General features: G+C 39.1%; 1 protein-coding gene and 1 pseudogene across 8 annotated transcripts in view; both read left to right on the forward strand.

Moving 5' to 3' along the window:
* The window catches only part of PDE4D (phosphodiesterase 4D), a 1,576,413-nt gene that overhangs the window by 923,128 nt on the left and 638,818 nt on the right, over window positions 1-14,467 (forward strand). The gene's annotated exons all lie outside the window — the stretch shown is intronic.
* LOC136320403 (iron-sulfur cluster assembly 2 homolog, mitochondrial pseudogene) lies at window positions 6,394-7,171 on the forward strand (annotated as a pseudogene).

The following is a 14,467-nucleotide window of genomic DNA, read 5'->3' on the forward strand; positions in this document are numbered from 1 at the left end:
GCCTGAATGTAGTTGTAGAGCAAGCAGTCTCAACTGAACAGAGGAAGTGTGAAAATTTAAATATATGAAATTACAATACTTAATGGCAGTCTATAAAGCTATTTTTCCAAAGAAGCAGCAGCTTTGTCATTTGAGGATGGTGGAACTCAGCAAAGCAAAGTTGGAAAATATTTATAATTCTTAAGATGTGCACTAAAAACCTTATTTATGTTTTAGGAATAGGAAACAGTGGAAGCATATACACCACAGGCTCTCAAAATGCCTCCATTCATCACCCCATTTTGGTGTTTTAGCTCACTGCTCATTAACGTCATTATCTTAATTTATTTAATCAAAATATTGACTCTGTTTTCATGCTGCAACAAACTTATAACATGATTTGGATCACGATGTGTGTTCTCATGGAAAGCTACACAAAATGATGCTCCTCCTGTCACCACTCATGGAGGAGAGAGGGACGGACCGAAGATGCCAGAGAACAAGAAAGAGAAGGCCCCAAAGGAGGAAAGTATGGATGGAATCAAGAGAAAGGTCCTGAAAGATAGGGGCTAGAATTAAGAGTGTTCCTGGGTTCATTTACTTTGGAAAGGTGAAACTTGTTTCTCTGAAATACAGGAAAAGGAAAGAGGATGAGAAGCGGTTTCAGATGAGAGATGTTGGGCCAGTTTATGTAAACCAGTGTCTGTTCTTTCATTAGGATGAGACCCTTTTATATATTTTCCTCTCCGTTAAGTCAAAAAAAGAGTAAATAAGGGGACACAACCTAAATAATGTTTATGAGTATTAAATGATACATTGTATATAACATACTTAGAATAGTGTATGACACATTATCAGTGTTCAGAAATGTTAGCTGTGTTTAGTACTGTTGTCATTATTTTCTCCTGACAATGAAGGAAAAATCAGTAAACTATGAACATAAAAGTAATATAAAGATTTTAAATAACTTGTTGAATAATAGTGTTGCCGAAGAGCACTGAACCCCTGGTAAAAGTAGACAGTATTGCTCATGGAGCATCCAGTCAACAATATCATTCTTTTTCTAATAATGCTTAAAAGCCTTGAAGGTACAGAGAAAGCAGTGTACATCAGGGCTTATAAGTGTCCGGGGCCCTGGTTGCTCTCATGAAGGTGCATACCAGGTTCAGAGACTGAGTTAGATGAAGATAACAGATTTTGTCAGAGATGGATATTGTAGCCATGTTTTAAGTCTTGAAGAGGGAAAGGGAACTTAAAAGTATTGAAAAGCAGAGTTAGAGATGACTATCTCTATGATTTTGGCTTTCTAAAGTGAAGTGGAGCTGATTATGAAGAAATTTTCACTGTGGTTAGGATTGTTATTGAGGGTAACAGTACAGGCTAGAACAGGAAGAAAAAGCGTAGCCCATCTGTGAGATTCTTATGCTTCGGGGGCAAGAAAATGGCAGGTGGTGTGAGCCCCGAAGCAGGCAGTCTAAGTTGAAAGAAGCTGATCAAACGGTAGACTGGAATGGGTAGTGAAAAAACGGGTGATTGTTAACCACTCCTCTAGTTCCCATAACAGGAGAGAAGCAAATGATTCCATTTTTGAGAATTTCAAAAGAAGTAGTACCCATTTAATAGAGCCTGCTCTAGATCTGGGATTCTGCAACTGAGCTAACCAACACAGGAGCCACTAGTCACATGCAACCATTTACATGTTAAGCTAAATTAAAACAGTTTTGTAGCTACACTAGACACATTTCAAATGTTCAATAGACACATGTAGTTTTATATGTTGGACAGCACCGATTTTGGAACATTTCTATCACCACAGATAATTCTGTTGCGTAGTGTTGTACTGGAGGTATAGTGGAAGTGAGCGTATTGGGTCTTATAGAAAATATTAGAGCAAAAAAATACTATGCTGAATGAGGACATGAGCAAGGACATTTTTTATTTGACATTTTTGAAGTATTCTTTATTATTTTAACATTTTTGAAAGTAGGATGAGTCATACAATTGATGTGCTCATTTAATAAGGTAGGTGCTTTTGCCCCCCCCCCCCGAAAAGCTGTTAACAAGTTGATGATGCATCTCACAATCAGTGGCATCTTAATATCGATGAAATATGGTAAGGGCAAAGCTAAAGGGTTTTTCATCTTCTGTAGTGATCACAAAGATAAAGAACCAGGAGTCTGACGGGAAGACTGGAGAGATGTAGTGATAATGAGAAATGAGCTAAATTGAGAAAGTACTAGCACCAAAATACCAGGCAGAATTTAAAGTCATGGTGTATTGGCAACATTGTAAAGTACTTTCTTGGGTTCACAGTACTTGAATCAAGATTCTCAGATCTTCTATTGATGGTGAATCTGAGGCCAATGACCTAAGTAATTCTAAAGTACTCTCCCAGGTAGTGTTGAGTAATTACCTGGTTGTGACAGACTGCAGCATGGCTTCCTTAAGATTGAGCATGGTGAGGTAAGGGGTAGTCAACCTTTTTACACCTACCGCCCACTTCTGTATCTCTGTTAGTAGTAAAATTTTCTAACCGCACACTGGTTTCACAGTAATGGTGATTTATAAAGTAGGGAAGTAACTTTACTTTATAAAATTTATAAAGCAGAGTTACAGCAAGTTCAAAGCATATAATAATAATTAATTACCAAGTACTTTATGTTGGATTTTCACTGTTTGGCAGAATAAATCTTTATAAAACAACTTCTTATAGTTAAATCTATCTTTTTCTTTATACTTTGGTTGCTCTGCTACTGCCCACCATGAAAGCTGGAATGCCCACTAGTGGGCAGTAGGGACCAGGTTGACTATCAGTAGTTAAGAGGATACTTGAGTTAGTTGTAGAAAACCAGAAGAAAACAGGAGAGAAGTATGTCTAACACAAAGAAAAGCAATTGCTATGATTCTGATAACAAACATACATCAAGGTAACCATTATCTTAGACTTGACACCCAAACTTGAATAGAAATGGGCTACACTGTACCAGTCTCAGCAAAGTCACATATTTCAAATTGGAACTGAATTTTTTTGTTTTGCTTGTTGATGCTATAATAGCTCTGCCATGCTTTTTTACAGTAAGTTAGAATTACAACCTTTTAAATTTACTTCAAATGGTTAGTGGCACCTACCATAGTACTTTTTTTTGTCTGGAATTATGTTTCTCTTAAAGTATGTATGTATGTAGATATAGATGTAGATAAATATAGATGTAGATGTAGGTATAGATAGATGTTTGTGCATACATATACATTTATATAAAATGATGTAGTAGAAGGAATTATGTTTTCTGAGTGAAAATACCTCATTTTAAACTTGGACTCTGCCGTGCCACTTTCAAATTTCACTTTAGGGAAGTTTCATCTATTGACCTTATAGATAGCGTCACTTATTTTAATTTATGCTTTTATCTATATCACTTATTTTTGTTTATATTTTTCAGTCTTTATTTTCTTAGATCAGTTTTAAGTTTATAGCAGAGATTGCCCACGTATTACTGCTTCCACATGAACAGACTCCTTGTTATCAACATCACTCATGACAATGGTACATTTTCACCAAGGATAACTTTACATATCATTATCACCTGGCGTCCATAATTTACCCTAAGGGTAACTTTTGGTGGTGTACATTATACAGGTATGGACAAAAGTATAACATATAGCCATTATTATAATGTCATACAGAGTATTTTCTTTGCCCTAAAATTCCTTTGTGCTTCTTCTCTTCATAGGTCACTTTCTTTTAAAAGAGACAATATTTGTCCTAACTGTTGTAAAGCTCAAATGAAAGGTGTATATGAAAACATTAACTACAACATAAATATTCTGAATTGAAAAGTGATACTAATTTGTTATTGTTACCTGTCGGTGTCTATCTTTCAAATGTTACTTACTTGCTAGATACAGAAAAGTTTGAGTTTGGCTTCTACTGTTACAGAGCCTAATTTAGCAATATATTCTTAGGTATGGGGAAAAATTAAGTAAAATAAAATAGATACCTTAGTCTAAGGAACTCTTGATATATTAAAAGCCAGACTTTATAGAGACTGTAGAACAGAAGGATTATGATGGCCTCTGTTGATAACCAAGGTCTTTTGCAACCCTAGACCTCTCAGAGTAAAGACCTGGGATTCTGTCACTGTAGGAAGGAAAAATGGAGAAAAATATCCTTCAGATTTATTCATCAAGAAACTACTAGCATTAGCCACTGGGCCAAGGAAAACCCATCATTATTTTGCTGCTTTGGTAAGCACAAGCATCATTTATAGGCCTAACAGATGTACTTTCTGATCATATGGAAAGCCTTCACCTGGGCAAACTCCTATGAAAGCCTATACTTCCGGGGTGCTGAGGTCACCATGGTGACAAGAAGAAAATCGCAGAGTTGAATCTAAGCGTGTTTATAGGCTGATAGCTCTAACCTGCCTGATTTAAATTTGAAAAAAGACAGCCTCACCAGGCAGTGGCGCAGTGGATAAAGCATTGAACTGGGATGCAGAGGACCCAGGTTTGAAACCCCCAGGTCACCAGCTTGAGCACAGGCTCATCTGGTTCAAGCAAGGCTCACCAGCTTGAGCCCAAGGTCGCTGACTTGAGCAAGAGATTACTCAGTCTGCTGTAGCCCTCCCCCCCCCCCCCGTCAAGGCACATATGAGAAAGCAATCAATGAACAACTAAGGTGCCGCAACGAAGAATTGATGCTTCTCATCTCTCTCCCTTCCTGTCTGTCTGTCCCTAGCTGTTCCTCTCTCTGTCTCTCTCTCTTTCTATGACACAAAGAAAGAAAGAAAGAAAGAAAGAAAGAAAGAAAGAAAGAAAGAAAGAAAGAAAGAAAGAGAAAAGGAAGAAAGAAAGAAAAGAACGAAAGACAGTGGGGATAGGTTTGAACTCCAAGTCTAGGAGAAGATAGAGGGAATGAGGGTACAGGATGCAACTCTAGGTTCCAGTAAGAAAGAAGTCTGACAATACATTCCTAGTTCCAGTTATCTTTTAATATAAACCACAGAATACTTAAGAGCATTTGGAAATCTTTGTACTTCCCTATACTAGCTATTTTGCCTTCTTTTCAACTCCCTAATGTGTTCTTGAGTAAAACTTTTTAAGCCAAAAATACCTCTGTAATTCACCATTTTGAGTGACTTGGAAATCCACTTAGACAAAATAGGCAACAATCAAGTTCTGTGCTTCTCAGCCTTTGTACCTTTAAAAAAAACATTCATGCTTTTGTCCTGCCCAAAGAGACTCTTATTTTCCTGGGGCCAATGTATTGAGAAATTTTTATAGCTCCTCAAGTTATCCTAATGTGCAGCCAGGATTGAACCATAGCCTTATTCTCTCATCTTCACCTTCCTCAAATTCACTGACCTTGACTTCAGTTCTACTCTGACAACCCATCCCCATGGCCATTCTCTGGACCTTGTGATCACCCAACAGTGTTCCAACCAACTCTGACATCTTAAACTCTAGGTCCCCTTAGTACATTAAATACCTAATAGTCAGATATATCAACTGCTCTCATGCTAAATCCTTCATTGTAATTCTGCTGTACCCAAGCAGGAAAGGTACAAGTCAGGCTTAATCTATTTGTGTGATCTTCCCATTCTTACCCCAAGTGTTCTCCAGGCATATTGGATTAAGGACCCACCCTACTACACTGTGGCCTCATTTTAACTAATTACACCTGCAACAACCCTGTTTTCAATTAAGGTCATGTTCTTAGGTAATGGGGGTTAGGTACTGAAGACTTCAACATATGAATTTTAGGGAGATGCAATTCAGTCCATAACAAGTGGGAACTAATGAAGTATTGTCAGACTCTTCGGTTTATGCATAGTGCTATCATTGTTAGACATTCATAGATCAATACTGGCTTTTAATCTCTGATTGAAGAGTCTGCATTATAGTATAATATTTATTGTGGTAATCATAGAAAGAAGTCAGTAAATGATTTTCACTATACAGGGCTGCAACACTGATTTCTGAAACATAGGGGACAAGAAGATCAACAGCCACAGCAACTCTCTTTACCTAAGTTACACCTATGCAAAGCAAGGTTTGAAATCTGCCTATTAAAATGAAACTTTTAGACATGTTGGAGGATGTACTTTTAGCAACAATGTTGATAACAAATAAGACAATCTATACCCTCAGCAATTGAAGATAAAACTGATGGATAACTTTAAAATGGAAATGAAAGCAAGAACGTACAAAATCTTATGTGCCTGTATTATCTAATACTTTAAAATTTTAGATATGTTATTATTAGGTATCAAATTCACTGATAAGTTAAACTTTTGTTTATCTTAGTTAGAATATATACAGTGTGTCCGTAAAGTCACGGTGCACTTTTGACTGGTCACAGGAAAGCAACAAAAGACAGTAGAAATGTGAAATCTGCACCAAATAGGGGGTTTGAGGGGGAAGATGGCGGCCGCCAGGGGTTTATCCCTAACTTCGGTGGCGCTGAGGGCGGTCGCCCCGTGGTGGAGGAACAGGCTCCTCGCGGCCTACGCCGGACCCCGGGTGCATCAGGAAGTTTCTTCCTCCAGCGCTGAGGTTGGCGAAGGGCAGATTCACCTCACGGACAGCTGCGTCCAGAGGCTTCTGGAAATCACTCAAGGGTCAGAATTCCTCAGGCTGGAGGTGGAGGTAGGTGGTTGCTCCGGATTCCAGTACAGATTTTCACTGGATACAGTTATCAACCCCGACAACAGGGTATTTGAATAGGGTGGGGCAAGAGTGGTGGTTGACTCTGATAGCTTGGCCTTTGTGAAAGGGGCCCAGGTGGACTTCAGCCAAGAACTGATCCGAAGCTCATTTCAAGTGTTGAACAATCCTCAAGCGCAGCAAGGCTGCTCCTGTGGGTCATCCTTCTCTGTCAAACTTTGATTAGATGATAGGTGACCCAGAGATTGCTACCATTGGTACCAATTAGAAGAACCTGGGATTAGTAGAATTTTGGTGGTTTTCTTCCTATCATGTACCTCCATCAATTTTATTTCCCACAATTTAGGAATGTTGTGTTTTGTCACTATTATTCTCAGAATGTGAAGCTTTTACTCCTTAGTTTCTCCTGCACAATTCTAAGGCCAAGGCTCTAGATCTTGTTACCTAAAATTTAATAACTAGTTGAAACCTGGTATAATCTGTAGAGCCTCCAAGAGTCCAGAATTTGAGTTACTTTTCTGGCCTTCAGAACTGCTTTGCAAAAAGTGTATAGTTATGTATAAAAGCTTCATTTTAAAGAAAAAAAAAATCTGCACCAAATAAAAGGAAAACTCTCCCAGTTTCATGCCTATTCAGTGCAGTTCGATGTGGGCTCACACACAGATTTTTTAGGGCTCCTTAGGTAGCTATCCCGTATAGCCTCTACAGACTCGTCACTGACAGATGGCCTACCAGAACGGGGTTTCTCCACCAAACCGCCGGTTTCCTTCAACTGCTTATCCCACCGAGTAATGTTATTCCTATGTGGTGGCGCTTTGTTATAAATGTGCCGATATTCACGTTGCACTTTGGTCACGGATTCGAATTTAGTGAGCCACAGAACACACTGAACTTTCCTCTGTACCATCCACATCTCGACTAGCATGGCCGTGGGCTGCTCCGCTGTTTACACAGTGTAATGTCGTCATCTACGCATGCGCACATGCTGCCATATCATCCTACAGAAACTGGGAGGGTTTTCCTTTTATTTGGTGCAGATTTTACATTTCTATCATCTTTCGTTGCTTTCCTGTGACGGGTCAAAAGTGCACCATGACTTTACAGACACACTGTATATAAAAGAAGCCTTTTCAGCCCTAATTTTAGCTCTTGAAATGCATTGCTTAGAAAAAACAAAGGAGAATTATAATCTTTGGGGGAATAACTTTATACCAAAAACCACAGAAGCAATCTTGTTTGGTACTTGCCAGAGCACTAAATTTTAGATTAACTTAAGCAGTTTGCTTTCATTTTAAACAAGTTTTGAAAAGGTGAAGGTCAATGACTAATCCATCATTTGGGAGAATTTCTAGGGAGCATCGTTCTACTTGGAGACAGACACATGGGGGACTTGGAAATAGTTTTTTGTAGGTGATTGCTATTCTTCAATTCATTATGAGTTGCCTATTTGGAAAATGTCTACATTATATTTATCACACAGTTACAATTTCTAATGGTTTGAGGAGTCATAGATCTGACCACATCAATACTTGGCTCATCTTCAAAGTAGAAAGACAGTGCTGAAGCACCAAAATCCTGTGCTGACTTCTGTAAAGCTGTAAAGCAACTGGTTTGCTTATAAAGTAAAATTGGAATAGAACTGGTGGAAATGACTGCATTTTGAAATTCCATTGTAAATTGTAGCCTAAAATATCATTTTTAAAAAACAGCATATTGGCCCTGGCCAGTTGGCTCAGCGATAGAGCGTCAGCCTGGCGTGCGGGGGACCCGGGTTCGATTCCCAGGCAGGGCACATAGGAGAGGCGCCCATTTGCTTCTCCACCCCCCCCTTTCCTCTCTGTCTCTCTCTTCCCCTCCCGCAGCCAAGGCTCCATTGGAGCAAAGATGGCCCAGGCGCTGGGGATGGCTCCTTGGCCTCTGCCCCAGGCACTACAGTGGCTCTGGTCGCGGCAGAGCGACCCCCCGGAGGGGCAGAGCATCGCCCCCTGATGGGCAGAGCTTGGCCCCTGGTGGGCGTGCCGGGTGGATCCCGGTCGGGCGCATGCGGGAGTCTGTCTGACTGTCTCTCTCTGTTTCCAGCTTCAGGAAAAAACAAAAACAAAAAAACCCCAGCATATTTGCCAAGATGTTTCACTCATTGAAAGTTAGAAAGCCTTATTGCTTAGTTTTACTATTAAGATAGACTGTGGATGCTCACAGAAAATATATTTACCTTTCCTAGGCCCTGGCAGGTCATTATGAGGTTTTCTGCAATAGCTTGCTAATAATATAGGAAACTTATTATGCTATGCTATGCTATGTTATGCTATACTATACTATACTATACTAACTGGGTTAAATTAGATCATTATAAACTAGATCCTCTCTAAGGCCTTCAATTACTAATTACTGTATTTTTTTCCTCCATAAAACACACATTTCCCCCCCTCCCAAAAGTGGAGGGGAAAATGCCCATGAGTCTTATGGAGTGAAAAATATGGTATTTTATTAAATATTTTCACATACCATTTGGTTCAGAATATTTTTTTTCTTATTTTCCTCCTTAAAACCCTAGGTGTGTCTTATGGTCAGGTGTGTCTTATGGAGCAAAAAATATGCTATTTCTATTTATAAAATTCTTCATCTGTAAGATATTTAACAATATCTCAGTCAAATGCTCAATTGACTCTGAATGAATCAAGCATAAATATATGGTCATTTTTCACTGAACATTGATTTAAAGAATCCAGGGCGGGGGAAAGAACTTCATAATAAGTTAAAGATACTTTACAAAGTCTTTAAAATTTCTAGGATAGAATTCAGTTTATTTCACAAAATGGTCTTCTTTTGGTCTGAACTTTTCTATGTAAAAAGTAGCTAGTAAAGAGTGTAAGATGGGTAGTCTAAAGAATTTCAAACTTACTAGGGTTACATTCAAAATAGGACTACAGCAAAACCAGAAGATCAGATTACCCCAGTACACAAAGATTGCAATGTGAACCTTAATGTTGAAAGACCTTCTCTTCCTCCAAATTGAAGAAGACGTGAAGACTGGTGATTTCCTAGCAAATGTGAACTCTTTGGCTCACTTTTATCTTGTTTTGGATATGCTGACTAAGTCTCCTGAAAATATTGAGGGGTCAGCAAAGCATATTGGACGCTTGCCAAAAACTTTTCCTAAGGTGTCTCATAGCCATGTGTGGTTCATGCGGAATTTAATCCATGTGCTGACGATTCATTTACACCAGACTCATCAAAATGTCATAGGGAGATATTGAATTTCCAAGAAACCTTAAAGTTTATGTGGCCATTTAAAGGATTTATCTCTGAACCAGAAAGCCATAGTGTACCAGGAATACTCAGAATTCAGCCATACTGGGGGTCAATTTTATTTGACTAATATATCCCAGGAAACCTTGCATTTGATTTATAACTTCTACTCTAAATGCTAGTCTAGCATGACAGCCAGATATGGAGTGCATGGCTAGAATGAAAATGTTCATCATTAAATATATCCAGAAACCACATTTTGACTAATTCAGTGTGAATATCTATACAGTGAACTGAGGACATGTGTGATTCAAGATAAGTCCCATCCAAGTGACTGAAATACAACTAGTACCTTTATATTTTTCACTTGTTAAAAGGAAGTCCTGCTGAATTAATCCTTTGATATTGTGCAGTATTTTATAGTTTTCTTTTAAATGCTTTAAACACATAATCTTATCTGATTAGGTAAATAGGGTTGGTATTACTGTTTTCATTTTTAAAAGGGAAAATAAAATTCGATGTAACTCTGAATGGTGTTTCTGTAGATCAGCTCTGCACTGTGATGGTCTGCAGTAATAGCAGTGGTGCTCCTATCACCCACGGGCTCCATCTTATCTCTAATGCATCTTTCTCACATAAAATATCTTTGTTAGTAAAACACAAAACTTGGTTATCATTGGCATACAATTTAGTTCCAGTTTTTCTCCCAAAATGAGATGCTTACTCCAACATGATTCTCTTCCTCCCTAATTCTATGTATTTACATTATAAAATGGCCTTTTCCTATGGGGTAAGAATAAACTTAGTGGGTGCTGCATGGTCAGGTCAGTGTCTTCAGGGCAAAAACTTAAGAAGTATGCTAGAATTTATTTAAATTATGATGTGGGCTGGAAATAAGTTTAACTTGTACGGTGTGCTGAAAAATACGAATGGAGAATGTTTTTTCCTCCTAATAAACAGTAACTTGAATCATTTATTTTTAGATTGAGTCAAAGATGAAGAAAATTTTTACTGTGTAGCATTAGTATCATAATTTTATAATTTAATTTTTAACTGATTTGTGAGTTAACTTTGCAAGTTTCATGATTTCTGGCATTTCTTCCTTCCTCTTTTGTTTCTCTTTCATCAGTTTCTTGATTCTCCAAAATATGCAACAGAATTTTTTATTAGTTCAGATGCAACTTTATTGGCATGTGGATCCTGTGATCAAATGAAAGTCACGAAGTCGGCACCCTGTGCTGACGCTCTGGAATGCCCAAAGAAGGAATGCTCGCTTCGCTGGGGTTTCTGGGCATCTCACACTCCTGGGTTTCCTCCTTCCTTGGCCATTTCTACTCATTCTTTGCTGTTTTTCCTCAGCTCTTCGAATTTTAGATATTGGTATTTCTAAAGGTTAGTCTGTGGACTTTCTGTCCTCACAGCTCCTGTGTGACTTCATCTAATCAAAGGACTTTAAAGTCTGTATGCCATTGTCACATTTCTATCAGCAATCTGGACCACTCCCCTGAATAGATTTTAATATTCAACTGCCTAACTGCCATTTCCACCTGGGTGTCTGTACCCCAAACCTGATATATCCCAAACCAAAGTCTTGCTCTTTACCCCAAACCAGCTCTTCCTTTGGACGTCTTCATCCCAGATCAAACTTTGCAGTTAAATTTGACTCTCCCCATTTACTACTACCCACCTTCTTCATCCAATCCAATCATCAAATCCAGTCAGCTAGCTTTCAAATTAGAACCCAGAATCTGACCATTCCTCACCACCTCTATCACTGCCAGTGTGGTCCTGGCCACCAGTCTTTCTTACCTGGATTGCCACAACACCCTCGGACCAGTATTCCTCTTGACACCATTCCCACTTCAGCCTATTCTCCACACATCAGCAGAGTGGTACTGCTAATACGTAGGTCATGTCAGGTCACTCCTTTGCTCAGAACCCTCCAGTGACCTCTAATCTTCATCAAAATTGAAATACTTATGATAGCCTACCAACTGATGATTACTATTACCTATGATTCATCTCCTACTACTCCTGCATTGGTCCAGTGACCCTGACTTCCTTCTATTCCTCCTACTCTCCCAAACAGCCCTGCTTCAGGGGCTCTATGCTGTCTATTACTTTAGACCAGAACCTGTACCTCTCTGATACCCCCTTGTTTTACTTCTTCACATCTCTCAGTCTTTATTCAAATATCATTTCAGTGAGACTTTCCCTGTTCATCCTTTTTAATAATTGCAACCACACCGTCCCTGTTCCTGGAGCTCTTCATCTCCTTGTTTTTTGTTTTTTTTTCTCCATAGAACTTATTACCATATAAATGTCTATAGATTTTACTTATTCATTTTGTTGATTTTCTGACCCTTCTCCTCCAACTAGAATGAGAGCCCCTCGTCTGTTTCATAGTTCACAGTGTATCCTCAGCCTCTGGAGTAGAATGAGAGCCCCTAGTCTGCTTCATAGTTCACTGTGTGCCCTCAGCCTCTGGAGTAGAATGAGAGCCCCTAGTCTGCTTCATAGTTCACTGTGTGCCCTCAGCCTCTGGAGTAGAATGAGAGCCCCTAGTCTGCTTCATAGTTCACTGTGTGTCCTCAGCCTCTAGAGTAGAATAAGAGCCCCTAGTCTGCTTCATAGTTCCCTGTGTGTCCTCAGCCTCTAGAGTAGAATGAGAGCCCCTCGTCTGTTTCATAGTTCACTGTGTGCCCTCAGCCTCTAGAGTAGAATGAGAGCCCCTAGTCTGTTTCATAGTTCACTGTGTGCCCTCAGCCTCTAGAGTAGAATGAGAGCCCCTAGTCTGTTTCATAGTTCACTGTGTGTCCTCAGCCTCTAGAGTAGAATGAGAGCCCCTAGTCTGCTTCATAGTTCACTGTGTGTCCTCAGCCTCTAGAGTAGAATGAGAGCCCCTAGTCTGCTTCATAGTTCCCTGTGTGTCCTCAGCCTCTAGAGTAGAATAAGAGCCCCTAGTCTGTTTCATAGTTCACTGTGTGCCCTCAGCCTCTAGAGTAGAATGAGAGCCCCTAGTCTGTTTCATAGTTCACTGTGTGTCCTCAGCCTCTAGAGTAGAATGAGAGCCCCTAGTCTGCTTCATAGTTCCCTGTGTGTCCTCAGCCTCTAGAGTAGAATGAGAGCCCCTAGTGTGCTTCATAGTTCACTGTGTGTCCTCAGCCTCTGGAGTAGAATGAGAGCCCCTAGTCTGTTTCATAGTTCACTGTGTGCCCTCAGCCTGTGGAGTAGTTCCTAGAAATTGTGGTATTCAATAAATATTTGTTTAGTAACCAAATGAGTGATCACTGCCTATATTCCTCTCCTTAAGAAAAAGCAGGGAATATGAAAATATGAATTATTAGTTATCAGACTTTCCAATATTCATATGTAAATATAATAATCCAGTTTGATTTGTTGGGCTATGTACAAAAGTTATGAGAGTATGCATTTTTTAAAAGCTTGAACAAATACTAGTTGTTTTGTTTTAATTTAAAGAACACTTTCAATCAAGAGATTAGAAATATATTGAATTAATTGTTTCTAGGTCATTAATGAACTTGACTGTGCCATTGCTCTCAAAGCACTAAATAAATATAGCTGATATTGAACTGAAGGTCCTTCATGATCCTTGAAAGTTCCTTGAATTTCTAAAGAAATACTCAGGCTTATGGGAAGAAGTTTTAATGAGACATTGTGCTGTTCAGGAGAGAAAAAAACCCCATAGTTTCTGACCTCTGGTCACTGATGAAATAGAGCAAAATCTCTAGGGAAATTAGTTTTTAAGAAGTAGAATCCAGTGGCTCGCTGCACATTCTAAATAGCATCAGAATAAGAATGACAGTCTGGCTGATTGGGTTTAGCGATATGAATAGATTTAGCTGCTGTATAATCCAGAGTAGATTGAAACCCCCCCCCCAATATCAGTGAGATCTTACAAAGGTGTAAGATTTACTGGGCAGCAGTTCATTCTAAGATTTTATTTAATTGATAACAGCAGGTTGGCCAAAGAGCGATCAGAATAATTTCAGTACTGAGATTGTAATCAGTGAAGATATATATCCTTAAATGTGTTCTTGTATCTATTCTGCTTTGTTGAATTCATAAATATTTATGGGACATCCAATGTGTGCTAGGGACCATGACAGATATGTCTCCTGCCCTCATGCAGCTTCTGTCCTAATGGGGGAGATAGACATTATGATGAATTACATCTATACAAGTATGTTCTGTGATGAGTGCTAGGAGGGAAAAATAGGAGGGTGTTAGTGGTGAGAATAACAAAGCATTTGTGTTAAACAATAGTTTCATGAAAAGTCACCTGATGGTTTAATGCTGAACCTTGAAGTATTTGAGTAAATATGAGAATCCTCCTTAAGGAGTGCCCATTTGAGGTCTATGTCCCACTTCTTCTCACTTTCTAAGACACCTTGGACCCCAGCACCTGTTTCCTTATCCCAATGCTTTGTGTTCTCCACTCACTGCCCACCCCTGTTATTGTCAAGTGTCTCCAACTCTGAAATAAAAAGATCACAGTTGGATTCTTCTCTCCAGCCTTATTGACTTCATTTTCCACCACTAAAATCCTCCT

The sequence above is a fragment of the Saccopteryx bilineata genome, chromosome 1 (assembly GCF_036850765.1).
Source record: "Saccopteryx bilineata isolate mSacBil1 chromosome 1, mSacBil1_pri_phased_curated, whole genome shotgun sequence".
NCBI lineage: Eukaryota > Metazoa > Chordata > Mammalia > Chiroptera > Emballonuridae > Saccopteryx > Saccopteryx bilineata.